Genomic DNA, 12,531 nt, shown 5'->3' with positions numbered 1-12,531 from the left:
TCCCAGCTAGATAAGGATAGACATCAGGGCCCTCTTCCTCTCCACACTGCACTGGAGAACCCTGCTGTCCCATATGGTGGGGAGGAAAAACACAGAATTTTCAGTCAGACATTCCTGGGTTAGAATCCTGGCCCCATCATTACTGGTTACGTGACTTGTGCAAGTTCCTCAAACTTTCTGTGCCTCAGTGTGTGTGTGTGTGTGTGTATAAATTTTATATATAAGACATAGAATATAGATCATAAGACTCAGCACAAAGCAGGTACTCTAAATGTCAACTTCCTTCTTCCCTCTCCTTACCCTCCAGCTTCCCATCCCCCTCACACGGCAGAGAGTTTGCTATATACTATTTGAAACTGCCCCTTCCCCACTGTCTACATTTGAAAAGCAAGGAGAAATGGCTACTCTCTGGAGGAATAAAAGCTCTGGCCTTCTCTAAGATCATGTCCAAAAAGCCATTATTATACCATATACTTTAGTTACAGCCATAGTCAAGGCATTCTGTACTCATCATCATTGCAACTAACATTCTCTAAGAGTTTGTGGCAAGAATTGTTCTCAAGTACCCTCTACTGTACCTAACTACTCAATACTCACAACAACCCTATGAAATATGTATTATTACCATCATCATTTACAGAGGAGAAATTAAGGCTCAAAAGTCATATAGCTAGAATCAAGTAGAAAGGTAATCTGAATCCAGACCCCCCACTTCCAATGACCAAGCTAAACCCCGTGTACCTACAACATCCTGGGAACCAGGGAAGATGTCTCTTTAGTGAGTCACAGAATAATTCAAAGCTGTATCGAGTAGCTTGGGCCTGCTATATCTAGCTACTCAACAGCCCTGCCCCTGGCAATTAACGCAGCAATGGATGAGAGGGCAACACACAACATGGGAGTTAAAGTCAAATCCAAGGGGAAGTATTGTTAACATTCATGTGTCTCTATTACATTTGTCCAGAGAACCAAATAAGGTGGTACATAAGCACATTTTCTGAGAATCAGAAAAACAAGTTAAAGAAGGAACAAAACAGCAGGTTGGAGCTTGAATCCAGCCTTCTGGAGCTAAACTATAGTTATCTTAGTAACTGTGGGGAAAGAACAGTTAAAATGAAAAGAAAAGAAAAGAAAATCCAATAATGTCTAGGAACTTACAGTTGATTAAACAGTTGTTCTGGTTATTTACTGCTATGTAATGAACTATCTCAAAACTCAGTAGGTTAAGTGGCAACCATTATGACACCATATGATTTTGTGGGTCAGTAATTAGGGCAGGGTATGGCTGGGTGATTCTTTACCTCCATGTTCCAGGCTACTTGGTGGTATTCAGATGGTGATAGGCTGGTCTGGAGGCTTAGTAAACTGACTATACCTTTGAACTTGGGGTTGGTTGTATGATTCATATTTCCTAGGGTGATTTCTTCTTGCTTTATGCTCTTTAATAAGGTTTGTTTAGAAGATGTTGATCTAGGGGCGCCTGGGTGGCTCAGTCAGTTAAGCGTCCGACTTTCGCTCAGGTCATGATCTCATAGTTCATGAGTTGAAACCCCGCATCGGGCTCTGTGCTGACAGCTCAGGGCCTGGAGCCTCCTTTTGATTCTGTGTCTCCCTCTCTCTCAGCTCATCCCCTGCTCATGCTTTCTCTCTCTCTCTCTCAAAATAAATATTTTTTAAAAATTAAAAAAAAAAAGATGTTGATCTATATCAGCTAACCTTAAGAATACAGAAGAAAGGGGCGCCTGGGTGGCTCAGTCCGTTAAGCATCCGACTTCAGCTCAGGTCATGATCTCACAGTCCATGAGTTCAAGCCCCGTATCAGGCTCTGTGCTGACAGCTCAGAGCCTGGAGCTTGCTTGGGATTCTGTGTCTCCCTCTCTCTCTGCCCCCTCCCCTGCTCATGCTCTGTCTCTCACTGTCTCAAAAATAAATAAAAACATTTAAAAAATTTAAAAAAAAAAAGAATACAGAAGAAAAAGACCAGACCTTGAAAGAGAGGATATATTCCTTAGGAGGCTGAGTGTGGTGGTAGAGTAGAAATGAACATGAGAGAAGGGAAGCTGGTGAGCAAATGTCAGCTGTCTATCTGCCACCACCTTCTGGGAAGTACCTTTCTGAAGCTTTTCTCCGTAGAAACTGTAGCCCAGCTGGTGATGGTGGGAAATGGCTTGTTTGAACAAGGGAATGTCCCCCTAAACCCTGTTGTAGTTAATGGACATTGTCTCCTGGTTGGTCAATTCAATGGCATTCTACATGAGCCCATGTGGTTTCTGGCTAATGCTAGTGTCAGCAGCCTCTGAAGTGTGTCAGTAACATAGGCATGGAAACAGCCACTGGCCAGCTGCCCTAGCCAAGCAACACTTAACACTGACAAATAAAAATGGTAACTGGTTTCATTTGGTGACTTTCCAATGTGCTTCTCTGGGAGAATGGGCAAGGAGGGTGGAAAATTGTGAAGGCTATATAATTATTTTAGCACCATCCACTTGGGAGTTGCTGTGCCATGAATTACAAACCTTTCAAAGACTAAGGATAGTACCAGGAAACACAAAGAATCACAGATGCTCTAACACAGAGCCCAGGGAACAAGGAATCTTTCCAGAGCTCCTTTGGTGATATCTTACTTGACTCTGCATACCTTCAGCACATCGTGACCATAGCCTGCACCATGGGCTCTTACATGTATTTGTCAGGAATCATATAAATGCTCTCTTGCTAGTTGTTTCCACTGTTTGTGATGTGAACACTATGGTAAATTGAAGATGGCCACACATTTTTCACTCCTTCTGCCATTGAGAGGTAGAGTCCAATTCTCTCCTCTTTCAATCTGGGCTGACCTTTATGACTTGCTTTTATGATGACTGGGTTTTATTTTGTTTTATTTTATTTTATTTTATTTTATTTTCATTTTAACTATTCCTTCCCCACACTTACCTTCACTCTTATCCACCAAACACCTTGCTATGCACCAAAGATAAACCTAGGTTTCCAGGTTTCTGGAATAAGTATATTTTCATCTATCTCTTCCTGTTTTATTAAACATCTAGGAAGGGTCCTCATTTGTATAGTGAACGAAGTCACTTCAGGTGAAAAAAAAACTGATTTAATTTGCCAATTTCCTATATATATTTAGAGAGGATCACTGTATAAAGTTCATGGGTTTAATATTTCCATTATTGGGGTGCCTGGGTGGCTCAGTCGATTGAGCGTCCGGCTTCGGCTCAGGTCATGATCTCACGGTTTGTGGGTTCGAGCCCCGCGTCGGGCTCTGTGCTGACAGCTCAGAGCCTGGAGCCTGTTTCAGATTCTGTGTCTCCCTCTCTCTCTGCCCCTCCCCTGCTCATGCTCTGTCTCTCTCTCTCTCTCTCTCTCTCTCCTTCAAAAATAAATAAAAACATTAAAAAAAAATTTCCATTATCATCTTCACAATGACTTCTTACAAAAAGGAAATGTGACTTTTATATGTGCCCTACTTCACTTACATTATTTGGAACTACTTGAAAGCCAGGTCTGACAGATGACCTCAATACAGTAAAGGTAGAAATTAGCAACCAAAGGACAGAGAATGCGGCCAAACTAGTGTCTACTGTGGGGAATTTAATAAGATTTCCCTTGGGCCTAATATTTACACCACTACTCAGCACACTGTGAGCACTCAATAAATGTTAGCTACTTTTGGTATTAAAGACATACATAATTTTCAAACTAAGTTTTAGATCAGCAAGAGATAACTAATGCTACTCTGTGGAGTTCAAAAATTCAGAGCCAAAATGCCAAGAAATGTAATGTTTTACTAAGCCTGTGCAACCTCATCAGAAAATAGGTAATGTTTTTGCTAGACTTTTTGAAACATAAATAATGTGAGTATCCCCTTGTAAGCCCCATTGGGAATTACTAATATAGACACAGTCTTTGATTTACAAATGAGGAAACCAAGTTCCAAAGAGGAGTTAGCAATTTGCCCTGGACTCACTGTTGGCCCCAGAGCCCATGACTCTTAACTTTCCATCCAGGACTCTGTCCATTCACGCTGCCAGTCTTGAAATAAACCAGAATGAACCTGTTGTTTAGAAAACAGAAAAAGGGAAAGGTTTGGTGGGGGGGGGGGGGGGGTGAGAGGAGGTTCTCCTTAACTCCACTGTTTTATGTTAGAGATAATGGCAGAGCATCAAGATAGACTTTATACTTGACTTTTACAACATACTAGATTAAGAGCTCACAGTGTATACTTTAGGAGCTATAGGAGTCTTCTGTAGGATTTCTTCCAGCTATGCCCTCAGACATACAGAAAATACTTGAGGCCTGAATCTCCTATGAACATCTATTGCAGCAAATGTAATTTATGAAAAGGAAATATTACCTGGTATCTAATAGAGATATTACCTGGTATCTAATAGGTATATCTAAATATACCTGGTATCTAATCTAATATTACCTGGTATCTCTATTAGATTTAGGCATAGCATCAACATATTTCCATCCCTTAGCTATAGCATTGTGCCCCTAATGAATCAAGGTTTACAATTATATTATTGTACATTCAAATGATCTATTGCCAAATATGCAGTGAGGTTTTTCTCCCAAAATCATCCTTCAGACAAATAGTCATTTTATACTAGTCCTTATAAATTCTCTCATATCATGGAGGTACTCCTTCAGTTGTCTTATTTTTGGCAAAACTACATTAGCCTGAAATTTTTCAATAAATGCTGGTTAAGCTGTTAGAGAAGTTGCTTCATGAAATTTATTTTTCTAAAAAGGTGGGGGGAATGATGTATATCAGTTAGTATAGGGTAAGCTATGCTGCAGTAACATTAATCCTGAAATCTTAGAGGCTTAAAACATAAAAATGTACTTGTCACTCACACAAATGCCACTGTGGGCCTGGAGTGACACTTAAAGTGGTTCTTCAAGTGGCGACTTCTCTTTAATCTTGTGGCTCTGCCCTCCAACACAAGGCTTTCTTAATTGCCAATGCAGAGTGAGAGAAAGTTGGAATGTCATGCAGGGGTTTCTCACTGCCTCAGACAAAAGTAACACATGTATTTCTACTCATATTTAATTGGATAGAATTGCCTGACTGCAAAGGGTTAGTAAGTGTGCCCAGGAAAACTGAATATGAAAAAAAGACCTAGTAAATGCAATGCATTCTCGTTCACAGGAAGTAAATGGTTGCACGTATTTAGTAATTGTATGACCTCGCAACTGCAAGAATTGAAGGTCATCATTTAAAAGCTTCTTAAAAAAACACTTTAAGAAGCTATACTGGAGCCTGGGACAACTAGATACTCATTCAGAGAGGAAAAAAAGTCTCAACTTTTTCTTTAAGCATACACAAAAATTAAGTTGGTACGGGTCATAGATCTAAATTAAAAGGTAAAACTATAAAAGTTCTAGATGAAAAATAGGAGAAAATCTTTACACTTAGGGTAGACAAAGGTTTCTTTAAAAAGCACAAATTATAAAAGAAATATTGATAAATTGTACTTTATCAAAATTTAAAAGTTTTGCTCTATAAAAGACACCTTTAAGAAAATAAAAAGGCACTATATTATACATATACTACAACACCATATGTTAACTATACTGGAATTAAAATAAAAACTTAATAAAAAATGCTTTAAGAAAATAAAAGGCAAGTCAGAATCAGAGGGAATATTTACTATATCTATATTGAGTATATATTTATGAATATGTGTATTATAATTCATTAATAATAGGACACACAGTCCAATTTATTTTGATGGACAAAAGATTTAAACATACTTTCAAAGAAGACAAGCCCATAGCCAGTATGCAATGAAAAGATGCTGAACATCATTAGTCATGAGGAAATGCATATCAAAACCCTAATGAAGACATGAAACCATAAAACTCCTGGAAGAAAACATAGGGAGAAAACCCCTTGGCATTGGTCTTGAACGATTTAGGGGCAGTATGACATCAAAAACACAGGCAACAAAAGCAAAAATAAACAAGTGAACAGTATCAAACTAAAAGGCTTGGCACAGCAAAAGAAATGATCAACAAAACGAAAAGGCAACCTACAGAATGGGAGAAATAATTTGCAAACCATGTATCTGATAAGAGATGAATATCTAAAATATATAAGGAACTTTGAAAACTCAATAGCTAAGAAACAACCCAATTTTAAAAATGAGTAAAGAACATGCATAGACATTTTTCAAAAAAAAAAAAAAAAGACATACAAATGGCTAACAGATATATGAAAAACCACTCAACTAACCATCATAGAATTGCAAATCAAAACCACAGTGAGATATCACCTCACACCTGTTAGAATGGCTATTATCAAAGAGACAACAGGCAAGAGTTGGTGAAGGTGTGAAGAAAAGGCCTTGTGCGCTATTGGTGGGAATGTAAATGGTACAGCCATTATGGAAAACAAAATGGAGAGTCCTCAAATAATTAAAAATAGAACCACCATATGACTCAGTAATCCCACTTCTGGGCATACATAGATGGGAACCCAGCTGATTTCATGCAAGAGGTTGTTTTGCTGTCCAAACAGAATCCCCATTGAATTTCTTCAAGTAGCCAGTTCAAAACTGTGCATTGAGATTACAATTCCATTTAGCATAAACATTTATAATACATGCCATCTCAGGAAATTATTCTGTGAAACTATCGGTACCCCTTTCATTTGTGCAGCACATTAAAAGAAAAATGGTTTAATGGACTTGTAAAAACAAGTCACTCCCAAAGCTGAGTTGAGGACAATTTCACCACCCCAGGGAGAGATTAAATTCGTCTGTCCAGCTGGCAAGCCTAGAAGGCCAATTGAGTAAGTAACTCAGCATCCCTAACACCGAGCCACTAAACCAACTAAAGGGGAATGTGGTTAACACTTGCTAAAAAAACAAATCCAAGTCATTTATCATGTGCACCATCAGGGTACCAGGACCCCTCTAAGCCACTCCTTTAAACCTTTCCTAATCAGATATTGTTGGGGGAAATTCTGCTTGTTAGAAATGGAGAATCACAGCCTTTACCCCCAACCTACGGAATTATATGAGAATTAAATGTTCTCACGTTTAGAGAGACTCATGTTTAGATAAGCTGAAGTTGTCAGTGGGATGGAAGAGAGAAATGGATATAGGACAATTACGAAGGTTGACTTCACAAGGTTTAGTTTTTATGGGATTGAGAAAAAATGAAGTCAAATATGGCATCTGGATCTCTGGCTTGAATGACTGGGTACCATTCATCAAGATTGGGGACGCCAAAGGAGGAACAGAGCTTCTTATGAAGTCCTCTTCTGCCCCCACCTCCTCTTCTTAATGCTAAAATGTATTCCCTGGGGTTCTTAATTTGACCTTTGTTGCTTCTCTTTTGACACACCTGATCTCAACGGTTTCAACCCTCCACCACACACATCGACAGCCTGCTCAAGGTCCCAAAGGCACATCTCAGTTTATCATCTTTCTCTCAAAACCTACTCTACCTCAATCTTTTAATTAATAGAATCCAATCTGTTATCTACCTATGCATTAAGAGGAGAGACCTAGAAGTCACTAGAGAGTTTAGCCTCTCACTTACCCCCACATGAAATCAGTCACCAACCCCTAGTTCCTCATTCCTTATGTTGCTAATATCTGCCCTCTCCCCCCAATCTCTCTGCTCCTATATTAGGCCATTATGGCTCACCTGAGTTCTTGACCAGGGTCCTATGTTTCCCCTATCACCACTCTGGTTAATCTACCTCTGCCTGCCCCCAAGCCTCCTTCTACTACACATAAAGAGCTACTTCTAAAACACAAATCTCATTATGTCATCCCCTTGTTTATTACTCCTCAGTGGCTCTTCAGCATGTTATTTGAGGCCCACCTTTCCAACCTTATCTCCTGATATTAGCCCAACATACTTTGCATTCTTGTTTCCTGCCAACTTACCACTCTGAATAAAAACATGGCCCAAATGGCAAGCACAGGCATCCTATATTGCTTTTAGTTCATTGAACCCTTGCAGAGCAAACAAAGTCAAAGCTTCTTATTGGGTCCCCAGTGTATTCACCATTGAAGGAATGAAATTCTTCATCAGTAGAAGTTTGTTGAGTGCTTTTTTGTGGGCAGTGTTCCCAAGATGCTCTGGGAAGTTTATTCTGTAAACTCTATTCTGTAAAATAAAGTTTCCTTATTCGAAGCCTCAGGAAACACGTTTGTCTTCTTATTCCTTAAACTTACCACCATTCTTTCTCATAGCCCAAAGCAGAATATATCATCAAATCCTACATTGGGAGCATTGTCTATCCATATGGTATTAAGTAGTTCCTGCTAAAGGCTCCCAAACAGTTACTGTTTATTGAGTAACTGCCAGCTCATTTATGCCTCACCTCAATCCCAAGAATTTGGTATTATTATCTTATTTGACAGGTAAGAGATGCATCCATTGTATCCATGTATATCAATACACCCACTGGAGGCAATTGTAGACCACATGAGGTCAATAGTTAGCATGCATCTAGTTCACGGCTCCTGGAAGGTGGTGCTCAAACAAATGTGTATTGGATGAGCAAATGAATGAATGAAACAAATATCTAGTAAGTGGCAGAGCTGGTATCCAACCTAAGGGATCTAACCACAGAGTGACTGCTCTACACTCATAATAGAAAGCCCAGGGTAGGAGAATGTCCACCTAAGAAGAGGCCTGACCATGCTCCTCTTTTCTCCACTCTTTCTGGGTGTTCTGTATGTGGTTTGAAAGATGAGTAGGAGGGGAAAAACCTGACCAATCTCACAATGGTGCTGAGAAGAAAATTTAAGGAGCATTTTACGAAACCTTGTAAATACACAGCACTGAAGAATAATTAAAGATGGTTCCCGGTATCAGCATTTAAGGCCCATTGTGTGTTTCTTTATGAATGTTGAATATACCTTGTTTTCGAAGATTAAGGGAAGAAATGAGTGAAATACCCTTGCCTCATTCTCACCACTTCCCATCACCCTTACCACCCAGCTTGAAATGGCGAGATGAGTGAGTCTGTGTAACCTCCAGGGGGGTTGTTACGAGGTCACACAGATCCATACGTGTCTGATAGATTTACACTGAACACCCCTTGTGGGAAAATTACATTAACTAAAATGAGGTGAATTAGGTCCAGCTTTAGACATTGCCTATTAAACATAATCTATTACACTGTCAGGGACACTAAATTGTTTAATTCAACATTTTAAATGTGAGAAGTTAATGTTGGTGGAAGAGTTAAGCACATTATACATTTATCACCCAAAAGACAGAGATATGAAAATGTCTAAACCATTAGCCATATAATAGCTTCAAAGGCTTTATTCTGGTAACCTTAAATTGGTTAAATTATGAAACTACAATTAAGAATAATTATCCCCGCAGTAGTCAAGTAGATGCAGAAACCCCAAGAAGCAGACAGCTTGGCACGGTAATATATCAGCTTACAACCTGAGTCAGCCTGAGTAGTGATACAGCCACCAAAACTATGTCCCTCTAATATAGAACATTTCACAATGCATCAAGGAAGAGTTTGTGGCGATAAGCAAAGAAAAATTGGGAGATCCTAATCCAAACTTGTGTCCATCTAAATCAGGAAGTGAAAATACCCCAGAAATTTTGTCTGTTTGCTTAAATTATGAAAAAGATGATATTAAAGTCTTTACTTACATTGCAAGCCATCCATCTGCAAAACTATTCCGTAATCCCTGGGTTTTAAAAAGACTTTTGTGTCTGTAGATTTCAATAAATAAGCCAGTATTTTTTAAGTTAGTCAAGGCTGGCTGATTCTTAACATGTATTTTTTTTCTTTGGATCTTACTTCCAAAGCTCTCCCTTCAAGGTCTACCGTGTTTATCCTTCCTTTTTTCCCCATAACAACAATGCCAGGTCAAGTCCAAATAGTGACTACTCAACAAACATTTGCTGAACGAATGAGCAAAGACATGAATGGCAGACTTCACTGAGATACCTGAACAAAATCCCAGTTTTTTTTTTTTGTTTTTTTTTTTGTTTTTTTTTTTTTTTTTTTTAATTTTTTTTTTTTTTTCAACGTTTTTTTATTTATTTTTGGGACAGAGAGAGACAGAGCATGAACGGGGGAGGGGCAGAGAGAGAGGGAGACACAGAATCGGAAACAGGCTCCAGGCTCCGAGCCATCAGCCCAGAGCCCGACGCGGGGCTCGAACTCACGGACCGCGAGATCGTGACCTGGCTGAAGTCGGACACCCAACCGACTGCGCCACCCAGGCGCCCCAACAAAATCCCAGTTTTACCAAACTTCCCAGACTTTCTCTGCTCTTCTATGTCCCACAGACTTGACAAGTTAATCTGGCCCCAAACATGACTTTCCACACATCAGCCTCTTGCCCAAGAACTACCCATCACTGGTTTAATAATGAGATCCTACCTCACTTAGTTCCAGCTGACTGGACTTGACCCCTTTGCTCACATAGGTCCCCTTCCTGGAAATGAGCTGTGAATAGCTCTCTTCGCAGATCATGGGGGCTTCCCAACGCGTCAGAGTACAAATGTAGCTGTGGGCCACTCCTGATATACCAGGCCTCTCATTCCAAAGGCCAACGATGAGGTCCTGAAACAGATGGAAACATGCTGACGTTGCATGAATGCAGCTGCATTGAAGTGCTCCGAGGTTTTGTTAGCGATAAATATTTATCTATCCGAGAGATTCTCAAACTTCAATAAACTCAAGAATCACCTGGAGGTCTGAGAGTCCGCATTTCCAACAAGCTCCCAGGTGACATGGACCATGCTGGTCCATTTTGAGTATCAAGGATCCACAGCAGGGGTTGTCACACTTGGTTGCACATTGGAATTATGTGGAGTGTTTAAAAAATACTAATGCTTTAGATGAACCCAGATGATTCTTTTTTGATTGGTCTGGGGTACAGTCCAAGCATTGCGATTTTTAAAGCCTGTCTGATAATTCTACTGTGCAACCAAAGTTGAGAACCACTAACTTAGACCAGTGTTTTTCAAACTTTTTTTCATTATTTCCCCCTTAAGAAGAGGTTTCTTTAATTTTATTTTATTTATTCATTGAGAAAGGGGGAGAAAGAGCATGTGAGGGGAGAGGGGCAGGGGCAGAGAGAGAGAGAGAGAGAGAGAGAATCCCAAACAGGCTCCACGCTGTCAGCACAGAGGCCGATGCAGGGCTCAATCTCACAACGATGAGATCATGACCTGAGCCAAAAACCAATCTGCCGCTTAGCGGACTAAGCCACCCAGGCGCCCCCTTAAGGAAAGTTTTTAGACATTTTCCCTCTAAATAGTCCTCATGAAATTTTAATATCACAGATATACAGTATGGCAGTTTATATATTGTATGCATACCTGGGCTTTATACACAGAAAGGAAATTTTTTGTTCCCCAAGAAGCATTTTGCATGCTGTTGGGAGTGATATGACCCCTATTAAGAATGCATGCTTAGGGGCACCTGGGTGGCTTCTTTGGTTAAGCATCCAATTTTTGGTTTCAGCTCAGGTCAGCTAATGTTTCGTGGGTTTGAACCCCACATTGGGCTCTGCACTGACAATGCAGAGCCGGCTTGGGATTCTCTCTCCCTCTCTCTGCACCTCCCCTGCTTGCTCACTCTCTCTCAAAATAAATATATAAACATTTAAAAAAATTTTTTAAAAAGAATGCACGTTTTAGACTATGCCTACAGACCTGTCCAAGCATCCACACGTCTGTCTCCATCACAGATCCCTCCAAGCAGAAGCTGTAGGTCTAAGGCACAAAGGACCAGTCTGGAGAAAAACAACAGGAAGGCGATCAGATCATTGCACCCCCACTCCTGCATCCCAAGCCATGACTGACTGTATGGCCTGAAATTCCTTTGTACTTTCTACCACCTCACTATCCTATAACCACAAAGGACAGTGAATGTGAATGTCCTGCCTCATTCAAGTAAGTCAGCTATGGTACTTGCCAGGATATCCCTATGTGTGTTCAGAAGCCAAGCCTCCTTCATATTGCCTAGAGACAAATGGGCTTTCCATCACTGCGTAAGGCAAAACATCTATAGGAGATCTTTTTTTAATTCCAGTATAATTAACATACAGCTTTATATTAGTTTCAGTGTACAATATAGTGATTCAACAATTCTACACATTTCTCAGCGCTCGTCGTAAGTGTACTCTTAACCCCCTTCACCTATTTCACCCATCCCCCCCCCCTTTTCCCTCTGGTAACCATCTGTTTGTTCTCTATAGTTAAGAGTCTGTTTTTTGGTTTGTCTCTTTTTTTCCTTTGTTCATTTGTTTGTTTCTTAAATTCCACCTATGAGTGAAATCATACGGTATTTGTCTTTCTCTGACTGATTTATGTTGCTTAGCATCATACTCTCTGGATCCATCCATGTTGTTGCAAATGGCAAGATTTCATTCTTTTTCTTTCTGAGTAATATTCCAGTATGTGTGTGTGTATGTGTGTGCATATACATATGTGTGTGTATGTGTGTGCATATTCATATGTGTGTGTGTGTACATATATATATATATATATATATATATATATATATATATG

General features: G+C 39.8%; 1 long non-coding RNA gene across 9 annotated transcripts in view; it reads right to left on the bottom strand.

The window, feature by feature from the left end:
* The window catches only part of LOC122205470, a 128,592-nt gene that overhangs the window by 62,958 nt on the left and 53,103 nt on the right, over positions 1-12,531 (bottom strand). For all 9 annotated transcript variants that reach the window (XR_006196080.1, XR_006196083.1, XR_006196082.1 and 6 more), the window contains 2 exons: positions 11,674-11,753; positions 10,394-10,576 (listed from right to left, as the gene is read on the bottom strand). This is a non-coding gene — a long non-coding RNA (uncharacterized LOC122205470). The remainder of the gene's footprint in view (positions 1-10,393; positions 10,577-11,673; positions 11,754-12,531) is intronic.

The sequence above is a fragment of the Panthera leo genome, chromosome D4 (genome assembly GCF_018350215.1).
Source record: "Panthera leo isolate Ple1 chromosome D4, P.leo_Ple1_pat1.1, whole genome shotgun sequence".
In the NCBI taxonomy this organism is placed as follows: domain Eukaryota; kingdom Metazoa; phylum Chordata; class Mammalia; order Carnivora; family Felidae; genus Panthera; species Panthera leo.
The sequence above is the reverse complement of the archived record's forward strand: the minus strand, read 5'-3'. Positions and strand labels throughout refer to the sequence as shown.